This window comes from Mus pahari, chromosome X (assembly GCF_900095145.1).
Source record: "Mus pahari chromosome X, PAHARI_EIJ_v1.1, whole genome shotgun sequence".
Lineage (NCBI taxonomy): Eukaryota > Metazoa > Chordata > Mammalia > Rodentia > Muridae > Mus > Mus pahari.
In genome coordinates, this window is record NC_034613.1 from 81246462 (window position 1) to 81257507 (window position 11046).

General features: G+C 49.7%; 1 pseudogene; it reads right to left on the bottom strand.

Moving 5' to 3' along the window:
- Positions 1-2440: 2440 nt before the first annotated feature.
- Positions 2441-10408, bottom strand: LOC110314406 (annotated as a pseudogene).
- Positions 10409-11046: the final 638 nt, after the last annotated feature.

An 11046-nucleotide genomic window follows, 5' to 3' on the forward strand; every position in this document is an offset into this window, starting at 1 on the left:
GTGTGTGTGTTAAGAGCAGCAGTTGTGTGGAAGCCCTTTGTCTCCTGTTGATCAGAGTGAGGAATCAAGGCCTCCCGGGGGTCAGTGATCTTAGGACTTTTTTCTATTGCTGTGAGAAACACTGTGAACATAAACAACCTGAGGAGGGAGGAGGGGAGGGTTTACTTCATCTTAGATTATAGTCCATTTTCCAAGGAAATCATGGAAGGAAGGAGGAGCCGGAGCCATGGAGGGGTGCTGCTTTCTGGCTTGCTAAACCTGCTCTCTTATAGCACTCTGGACCACCAATGTAGGGGCAGCAACACCCAATGATGTGTCCACTTGTATAAATCATCAATTAAGGAAAAACCGTCTTGCCCACAGACTAGTCCTCGAAGGGTTTCTCAATTTAGTTTCTCTCTTCTCAAATAACTATTGCTTGTGTCAAGGTGACATAAAACCAGGCAGCTCATCCGCTGTCTGAACCCTTGCCAAGCCTGCTCTCCGCCCCCTTCTTCCTGCCCTGCCTGCTCTTGCCATGACCGGTCATGGTGGTCTCCGGTGAGAACTTCTTGGAAAGTTGTCCTGGGAGATGAATAGGTAGCAGCACCCAGGGAAGGGGTGGACCAGCCTTTCAGAGCCAGTTCTTCTGTCCCATATGTGCTGTCCTTTCACAATAACCCTCTGTGTATGGGTGCTCACACTCAGACTCATGTGTTATGCTTAGGGTCTGTGCCCTGGTGCCAGAGAAGGTATGGGCCAACACTTGTCAGGAATGTGTCAGGAGATCCCAGCTATCGTGACTACAACACAACACATCTAGCCTGGGCTCCCTGGCAGCCCTCGTGTTCTCCACAGTCCTAAACAGAGGTGGGGACAGCAACATTGATGAACACTCCATTTCTATGTGTTTGTGCAAGTATATACACCAGTTAAACATAGGCAATCAGTGATTTTCAAAATCGCGCCATGTCCATATGGCCAAATGTCAAGTCTAATACCAGGGAAACAGTAGAGGCCACCAAGGTAGATTTCCTCCTAACCCCAAAGTCTGATGCAGAAAGCAATTAGGTTCTAGGTCTGGTAGCTGTACGATTTCCTAATTCTAAAGGGCTCCAGTCTGCTTACTGCTCTCCTGTCACTGTCTTGGAATTCTTAACCATAACTATGCCAACAGACCTGAGTCTCACTTTCCACTAGGCCTAGAAATGTATGCTGACACTCCAAGTCACAATCTCGGTGTACCTTCCATGGGAATTTCTTCCTGTGCAAAAGAAGCGATGTGGAAGCAGGGACCTGGAAGTACTGCCTCTTGGGACTTAGCTCTTGGGACGTGGGGCTCTGTCAAGCTTGGCCATGGACAGTCTTGGGACAGTCTGGGAATCTCAGACACTGTCTCTGCCTACTACTTCCCTCACTGCCTCATACCTGGAAAATTTGTTTCCCAACACCCATCTTTGGCAGGTAACCCTCAGCCCTTAAGATACCAGCATCAAGGCCTGCCTTTGGCTTCACTGGGAAGTACCAGCTTCCCAAGAAGAGCCTGAGAGTTCCTAGCCACATCAAACAATAGACTGGGTAGGTGTGCAGTGAGCTTTGTTCTTGTCATAGTGTTCTTTGTCAGCAGTACTTAGCCCTCCTGGTGGCTGCAGTGGGAGACCATGGCTGTGAAGTTGACCTCATTTTTCTTAAGAACCCGGCCCATCTAAGAAGTCTTGAATTATTATCATAGCGATGAGTGAAAGTCACGGAATCTTGTATTCACAAAGATGGCCATGATTCAGCGGACAAGTAGGCTTGTGGACTCTATCCCTGGAGGAAGGGCAGCAGCCCCAAACTCTGGTCTTCCACGCCATTTTCATTTTGTGCTCTTGGCATCTAGGTGGCACTTCAGAGCAGCCTTTGTTGGTTTTCATCTAGACTCCTCTCTGAACTCAAGTTTTCCCCATTCACTTGAACCATAGGCCATACACACAGCCCAAGTCCTTCCTATAATGATTCTGCACTGTCTACAGAAGTCTCCTAGTCAGGAGCTCAGCCATCCATAGGCCTCCTACAACTCACATAGGTAGGTAAAGGAAGACATCCACATGGACTTTGCAACTTTAATGTAACACTGTTACCCAAACCACAAACACAAGAAACAGCACATGAAAAGAACACAAAACAGCCTTTCCTATCATATGACCTCTGATTCACAGGGAGAAAGGCCAGGTTCTGTGTGAGAAAGACTTGGAGTGAAACCATGTAGCTGTGTAAGGAATGTGGTCACATGTCCTTGATGCAGGCAGGAACACAAGGAGCAAAGAGAAGAGCATAGATTGAACCTATAGCAACAAGGGAGAGGCACAAACAATGAAAAAGTAAGCCCCCCTTCAGTGCCACCCCTCACCAGGTCTCCCCACATCTCTCTCAGGTGCTCCTCAGCCCTTCCTTAGGGTATCATGTACCTTTGATGAACTTACTGGATATAGGAGACGCTGGAGCCGCCTCTGGTGGTATCTCTGGTCCAGATGGTGGAGCAGATGCTGGGGCTATCTAGGATGCTAGTGCCTGCCCTACCTTTTGTGTTGCTGTTGACTCTGGCTCTCCAATTGGTACAGTTGCTATTTTTGTATACACTGGTGATACGTGGCCCAGAATACAAAAGGGATCCTGGCCCCTAGCATCACAGAAATCTCCACCCCCATCAGTAGTTCTACCTGGATGTTGTCCCAGTTCTACTATCCCATAAAGGCTTCATTCCCAATATTCATCAGGGACCTAAGTTGGGCCCTGGCATGTTCCTTAGTCAGATCCACATCCATCTTCTGGAAAGCAGCTCCAAAAAATGAGCCTTCCACTCCCGGGGATCCTGGTTCTGGTATTGAGGTCGGAGACAAAAATTTAGAACAGAGCGTCCCACATGAGGGGGCACCTGCTCCTGAGGGAGGCTGCCACATCTTCTTAAGTTAGAAGCAACGGCAAAAAAAAACCAAACCAACCAAACAAACAAACCAGTAACAACTACAACTGGAATCAAGCACCAACTGTTCTATTCCAGGGCCAGGAATCTGTCCCCCCCCCCCCGCCATCCACACTGCCATATAGAATGGCATCTCTGAAGTTTGAGGTAAATTCCTCATGGGCCTCTGGAAGCTAAGTACCAAGCAGAATCTCTCCTGTACCTGGGCAATGAATCTCGGCATTCCCATCTTGCTGGTTCATGGCAGGTTCAGAGACGGCAGAGGAACTCATACTTGGGTCTGGTACTACTGTGGATCTGCTGGTATTCCAGGTATATTGGAGTGAGGAAGAAAATATCCTTTTCTTCTAGCCAGCCAGACCTGTTGCTGACCCAATGAGTTCCAGGGGAACCCTCTCCTACCCCAGTGCTGTGACTCAGCTTGCAGAAAGGGGTCTGCATGCATCTCCAGACCTTGACTCACCTCCCAACACCCCAGCTTCCAAGAGTAAGGCTTCACAGCCGTATGTCAGTGGTCCTACTCAGAATCTGTATAGAATATTGGATCAAAGCAAAACCAGAACTGTGCTTCTTATCACAGTGGTTCCAGATTTCTGTTGTACATGTTGTAAACAGAGTTACAGTTTCAGTTGTCTGAAAATGGCCAAGCCATACAGACAATGACTAGAAAAGAAGAAAGCAGCACTCTTAAGGTCCCGGACTTCTGTTTGTGTGCACAAACACTGCAACTGTGTGCCTTTGCTCATCGAGGCATGGACACAGACTAGCTTGTGTCTGCACATGCACATTCTCTAAGGACCAAAGAAAGGGTGTGCCCTGACTTTATCCACTGTCGAGTGTGCTCAGGGCCTTCTGATCTCAGTGCCCAAGTCTCCTCAGATGTAAGATCGGGGAGTTTTGTGTGCGAGTCTTCAGGGAAAATGCTTAGTGCCAGTTCTATTCCATGGCCCCTGGATGGTGTTCTCCATCTGGGCTCCCTTTCTCCCAAGACCTCCCCTGAATTTCCTCTTCCCACATGCCAGCTGTGGTGGTTAGAATAAAAATGGCCCCATAGGCTCATAGGGAAAGACACTATTGGGAGGAGTAGCTTTGTTGGAGTAGGTATGGCCTTGTTGGAGGAAGTGTGTCACTAGGGCATGGGCTTTGAGGTCTCAGATGCTCAAGCCAGCCCTAGTGTCACTCTTCACACCTGTGGATCCAGATGTAGAATTCTCATCTACCTCTCCAGCACCATGCCTGCCTGCATGCCATCATGCTTCCTCCCATGATAATGGACTAAACCTCTGAAACTGTAAGCCAGTCCCAATCAAATATTTTTCTTCATAAGAGTTGCTATGGTCATAGTGCCTCTTCACAGCAAACTCTAAGTAAAACACCAGCCCCCCCCCCAAAAAAAAAAACCACCAGCATGTCTGACCACCAGGTATGTCCACATCAGAGACCAGAGTTCTTCTACTTTGCACGTCAGCCTTCTGACTTTGAGTCACCCTTCTGACTCATAAAGTCATCAGTGACTGTTTTTTTCAAATCACAAAGAAATGTGTGCTTCATTCTGAGGGCAAGTGAAGACATCCATGAGTTGTGGTAGTGAAAGACATGTGCAAGAGTACTCTAGTATGAGATAGCTCAACAGGAGGGCACACCAGATGAGCACTAATCCCAGACACCATCACTCTGCCCCCCCCCACTTTTCTAGAGTGTAGGTGGGTCTTGCCCTAGGTAAATGTTCACTGTATTCTCTGATGATATCCTTCAACATGTCTGCAGGGTGCAGGGGTGCTTGGCAAATGTGCCTTATCTGAGTAGGGGCCTCAGAGACTCAGTCCTTTGGCCATTCCAACTGAAGGCAGTCATTCTGAATTCTGCCCAAGGACCAGAGGACCCACTATAGCGCGAACAGTACATACATATGCAAAGAGGTGCTCACATAGGCACAGGCTGCCTGCCTGAACACTTGGTGGGTACCTTCTTGGAGTTCTTGATCAGCAAGGATTTCACCAACTTACTTGCCTGGAGTAGGAAGAGGAACACCAGATTAAATCAAGGCATGGGTAACCAAAGTTAGAGCCCATGAGGGAGGAGAGAAAAGAAACAGGAGGGATGGATTTTTTTTTTAACCCTCTTTTGCATTAGGGTCATATTGCCCAGGGGCTGACACAACACTTGCTTCCAGATATCTGGGACTTGTGGGCATTAGAGGTCTAGGAGTCTGAAGTGTCTGTCATTGGGAACTCCATTCAGGTGGAGGCGACCATAGCAGGACCCTCTTCACTGTTCTCATATCCTTCATCCAGGCGCTTGAACTACACCAGAAATGGCAGACACAGACAGGGCTTCCTGACACTCTATGCAAGAGTGCCTCACATACACCTTACCCATGTAGGCTCTTGACAGCAAGAGAAGTACAAGCAGTGGCGGGTGCACCTTTCAGACAGACCAGAGAATAAGAACTATGTGGAGTCACCAAAAGATGCTAAAAATGTGTATGGTGGAAGAACATGGACACACAGGGAGGGGGTGGGGGAAGGGAGAGAGGAGAGGAGAGGGAAGAGGATGGGAAGGGAATGAACAGGAAAGGAAGAAAGGAAGGAAGGAAGGAAGGAAAGAGAGAGAGAGAGAGAGAGAGAGAGAGAGAGAGAGAGAGAGTCAAGAGACTGCGAATGACAGAGAGGTCTCAGCTCCTTGGTTCTCTTGCCTTTCATCCTGAGCCAGAGCGTAGCACTGTGTTGGGTGACAGTGGCTGCCTTCAGGCTCTAGGATGCTTGTGACTACTCTGCCTTTGGCAGCAGCTATGGCCACAACATTCTGGGTCTCTACCTGTCCTGTCTGAACCAGAGCCTCTCCAGTCTTGGTCTTGCCACTTCCCTGGCAGGGGTTGTCTGGGACAGCCTAGGAAGGCCACTGTGGCTCTCTGGTATGGCCTCATGGGCCCTAGCAGATCGCAGGGAGCACAAAAAGGCCATTCCACTGGCCCTTGCTGGCTGAGTGAAATTAAAAATAGTCTGGTCCAGGAAGGCTGTCTGAGGCTGGATAGCACCCACCTCTCTGGCTTCTGGAGCCTGAGAGAAATCATAGGCCCTACTTGGCCCCTTGGTAGCAACTTCCTGGACTAGAGACAGTCTGGGATGATGAAGTTGTTCCTGGAATCCTAGGGGCAGCCATATTACTGGCCACTAACTCCTGGGGGATCTGTGAAAAGACAAACGTTGTCTTAGGGGTATCCCCACCCCGAGGAGGGCTGTGTGTCACAGGCTGGGCATTGACTCCTGGGGCCTACTGTGGAGTCATCAGATGGTTGGTAACCATCCAATTGAAGGACATAAAAGCAGCAGCTGCAGCAGCTCCTGCAGCTGGGCTAGTGGCAGAGGCTATATTGGCAGCATAGGCTTGGGTCTCCCCATCACAGGCCAGGGTTTCAGGATCCAGCTGGAGTGCCTCCACCAGTGTCTGGGCCAGCACAGGGTTTTCCTGTTCTCAGGGCTTATTCTGCAAGGCCAGAAGCCAGGAAAAGGGAGGGGTGGGCTGGGCATCATGCTCTCTGGGAAACACAGTCTTTTTTCCAGCATCTAGTCTTGGACTCTAGGATGCTTGTGACTTGTGCTAAGACAGCATCCTAGACCTTTCCCAGTAGGACCAGAAAACTTTGGGAAACCTATGCAAGCCTGTACCAGTCTCGCCTTTCTTTCGTCTGTGCCCCTCTAACATGGAAAAGGACCAGAACAATCAGGTGGGCAAGGATTGAGGCTCACTGAAAACATGTGAAAACCTTTACCCAAGCTAACAAGGGCTCTGAGGAGTTGGGTGTCAAAGCTGTTAAAGGTGCCAAAGTCACCAAGAATCCTTCATAACTGTTGCTGCTTTCACTTTCTCCCTGGCTTGGTCTCGAACTTCATCCTTATCATCGGCATTGGAGTATTCTGGGTACACACTGGAGCTTGTCCTAGCCATACTGAGGGTTAGTCTAAAAATGAGAGTGAGGAGGAAGGATGGGGTAGAGGCAGGATCTCTGCTGAGGTGAGGGAGGGCATAGGCAGGACAGGAGAGGTGGCTGTGTATGAGGGGCTAGGTTGTCAGTGACAGAGACATGAAAGCAATCAGAGAAGACACATGATGAAAAGGAACTCTAGAGGGGCATTCTGGAGGTCTAGGCTTGATTAGTACTTGAGTTGGAGGAACCAGTCACAAGAGTCTCCCATGGAATGCACCGAGAGAGGGCTGAGTGGGAGCTTGAATTTGAGGGATGTGCTGGAAGACCACACAGAGATACGGATACAAAGACACACACAGAGGCACGTGTACACACAGTGGCTTAGTGTTCAGACAACAGGGCCAAAAGACAGCTTTGAAAAACACTATCTCAAGGAGTCACTCTGGACAAATCGAGGAGGAGAGATGTGTGGAGCTAGCAGAAGGGAGGGGTGGGAGGGAGGACTTGGCTGACTCCAATTCTAAGCCAAGGGTGGGACAGAAACACAATCGGGTCTTGGACTTAGGATCCTTGGAAGGGAGCTTTGGTCCAAGATCTGGGACTTCAGGTAAGGGACAGTCAGTTTGCCTGGAGTAATCTAAAAGAGATTGGGGGTGGGGGACTCTGGACTTGGTTGGCTACAGGGTTGGAAATGTGGACTCTGGTAGCAGTGGGCTCAGACATTATGCATGGATTTGATGCTCAGGTGGGAGAGCAGGCAGGGGATCCCATTTAGACTTGTGTCTAATAGGGCTCTGCTCCAGAGTGATCTGACATTTTTTTTCTAATCCAGAGGACTATGGGAGAGCACAGTGTGCCCAGATGTTCACTTTCATCTTCCCATGGGATGACAGACCACCCACTTCACGCTATCTGTTACAAAGGACCTCACATTCCAGGAAACATAAGCTGAGGTTTTGCATCAAGACTCAGACAAAGACCCTCAGTCTCAACCCTGGCGTGTTCATGAGGTTCTGATCAGTGTGACACCCATAACCTTCAGGGTCCAACTTGTGCTATCATTGGCAGGCCCATCCCTATGGCTGACACCATTGGGATGTTCCCCATGAACTCTGAGTACCTGCTGGACATGCCAAATACAATCAGGTATTGATTGACTATCTGCTATGGTAACCCACTGTAAAAAGGAAATGGTGGTCCTGTTTTCCAAAACAGCAGGAGATTGAGACAGCCCTGACTGTGAAATGAACTGGGGTGGGCTGTGGTATCCCAGAGTAGTAGCACACCTGACTGCTGGTGGTCCTCAGAGCCACGGGTAAGCAATTTATGGAAAACAAGACAGAAAGCAGCACCCCTCCATGGCTCCGGCTCCTCCTTCCTTCCATGATTTCCTTGGAAAATGGACTATAATCTAAGATGAAGTAAACCCCTCCCCTCCTCCCTCCTCAGGTTGTTTATGTTCACAGTGTTTCTCACAGCAATAGAAAAAAAGCCCTAAGATCACTGACCCCCGGGAGGCCTTGATTCCTCACTCTGATCAACAGGAGACAAAGGGCTTCCACACAACTGCTGCTCTTAACACACACACACACACACACACACACACACACACACACACCCTGACTTAACAGTCCAAGGTTCTGATTGGCCAGTGTTTTCTCAGCCCTCTGGATGGGCCAGGTCTGAGGCAACAGTAGCTATGATGGCTGACTGCTCCTACGCAGCTTCTTCCTCCAGCCTGGCCTGCTCCCTCTGACCCCTCCTCCATAGTAAATAGTAAAACCATTGTGGAATTCGAGGGGTTCTAGTGCTTGCTGAGTATGGAGCACTGGTATTTGACCATTCATATACAGTTTATTGTCTGTGACATGCTTCCTTTATCTGCACTGCAGAGAGGGGTATAGTGATGTCTTCCCCAGGCCATAGATGAGGAACCTGAGACCCAGGAGAGAGACCACTTGGTCTGAGGGCCCCCAGCCAGGAGGCAGCAGTATAAGNACTCAAACCTTGAGCCCTCTGAGGACAGGATGCCTGCTCTGGACATCAGGATGCTGCTGCGACCATGGAGGGACCCCATAGAGCCCAGCAGGCAAAAACCTCCCAGCCAGCTCAACATGCTGTCCTCCCTCCTGTCACCCTGTCCACCTAAGCTCACTTGCCTAATTCCTTTCATCTTACTGATGCTCTGTTCCTGTGTGCCTTTGAGGCCAAAGGAGGGAACCAAAGCAGAGGAAAGCTGGACCTGCCAGAGATCACTGAGGCAGCTCTGCCAATGCCTTAGTGAGCAGGAGCACAGCCTCGTCTCCAGACAGAATGGATATCTTGCCTCAGGTTGCCATGGAGGCAGGGAGCCATTTACTGTTAGATTGCCAGTGTCTGTACTGCAGAGGTTTTCTCATAGACTATGGGTTGAATTTTCATTTTGGTAATGACAGAGAGCACGTGAGACTTTCCATCTCAGGTCGAGCCTGGGTCCCTTTGTGAAGACCCTCTCTGAGGGAAGATGGGGAAGGAAGNCAAGGAGAAAGGGCACAAGATGCCTGGGTCCCTGCTGTGTGTCACATTACAGCTTTCCATGACAACAGGGCACTTTACCCATGTCTTGATTAAACCTACGCCCTGCTTCCTCCACCAATAAGGTTCAAAACAGCAAAAAGCAGCAATTTTCAGGGGACCCCTAACAGCATTGATTCTCATTAAATTCCCCAGTACTTTTCATGGTACCTTCACCCACAGGAATCATGTGGTCCAGGCCATGTCTCAGTGTGGTACACTGCAGATATTCATTCTCTCTCTCTCTCTCTCTCTCTCTCTCTCTCTCTCTCCCTACTCTCCCCCCTCCTGGTGTGTCCCCCTCCCTGCCTGCCTCCTTTCCACTCTCCCTCTTCCTTTCTCTCCCATCCCATCTCCTCTACTTCCCCCCTCCCTCCCTCTCTCCCTGTCTGCTCCCCTCCACTCCTCCTATCTGTTAGTCGCAGAGATCGATATATTTCTAGAAATTACTAATTCTTTTAACGGGAACACTTTGCAAAAATCTCTATTCCCAGAGGGCTTTATTTCAAGGACCAGCTCTGCTTTTCTCCCACAGCCCAGTGAATGCATCACACACTCAGCTTCAGTTCCCATGGCAACTGAGGCTCATGATCTAGGGACTAAATATGAGACAAAAGGAAGCAGAGAAGTGCCTGTGTTCTCTGCTCCTCTGCAGTACACAAGCCTCTATTACAGGGAGGAAATGGGACCTTGCCCAGTTCCACCTGCCCTCCCCTCTCTGCTTGGTGAGGCAGATAAGAAAGAAGGAACAGAGACCNGAGGTGAATGTCTACATCCACATACTGCGTCAGGGTGCCTTGCAGACCTCACCCCTGCCTCCCCCTCAGNAACACCAGTTTATACCCCAAACTGTGACAGTCACATCTAGCCCTCTTGATGCTCTCAAATTGCTCCCCCATCTCCACACCCTCCAGCCTGTCATACTGTTGGCGTTTCCGGTCATTTTCACGACAAAAACCTGTATGGCAGCCTAGTTTCATCATTTTGCCCCCGGACTCATGCTGCAATCCTCACCAGCACAGAGTCATGAGGGACAGGTGAGGTGTCTTTCCTCTCCTCTGTGACCTTGGAGACCCTGTGCCCAAGCAAGGGGAGAATCCTGTAAGGCTGTCCCTTCCTGCCAACTCTTAGCCTGTTGGGCATGGAGCCAGGGAAGGTCACTGCTAGATTTCCCCCTGTAGAAAGCACCACAATGGATTCAGTGNCCCCACCTCTTATCGTCCTCTGCCCAGGAGACAACTTTGACCTTTCTCTTCATGCTCCTTTTCAAAGACTGGTCAACATACGGGAGGCTTGACAGAATGGTTTTGTCACAGGACCTAGCACAGAAGCTGGGCCAGGTCCCCGGTTTCTCTTCCCTTTGCTCCCATTACTCCCAGTGTGGCTGGACATCCATTTATGCAGCTACGTTGTCATACCCTTGTAGGCAATTGCTGATCACGTTGTTCTCCTGGCCTGGAAAATCTTGCCTCCCAAAGCCCAAGAAATTCATCTTCATCCTAGTTGAGCCAGCTACATTCAAGGCTATGCCCTTCATGCAAGGGAACCAACCACACAAGGACATGCCATCTTGCCGACCTCCAGGATCTCTGTGAGGCATCACTGTATTGTATGTATAATG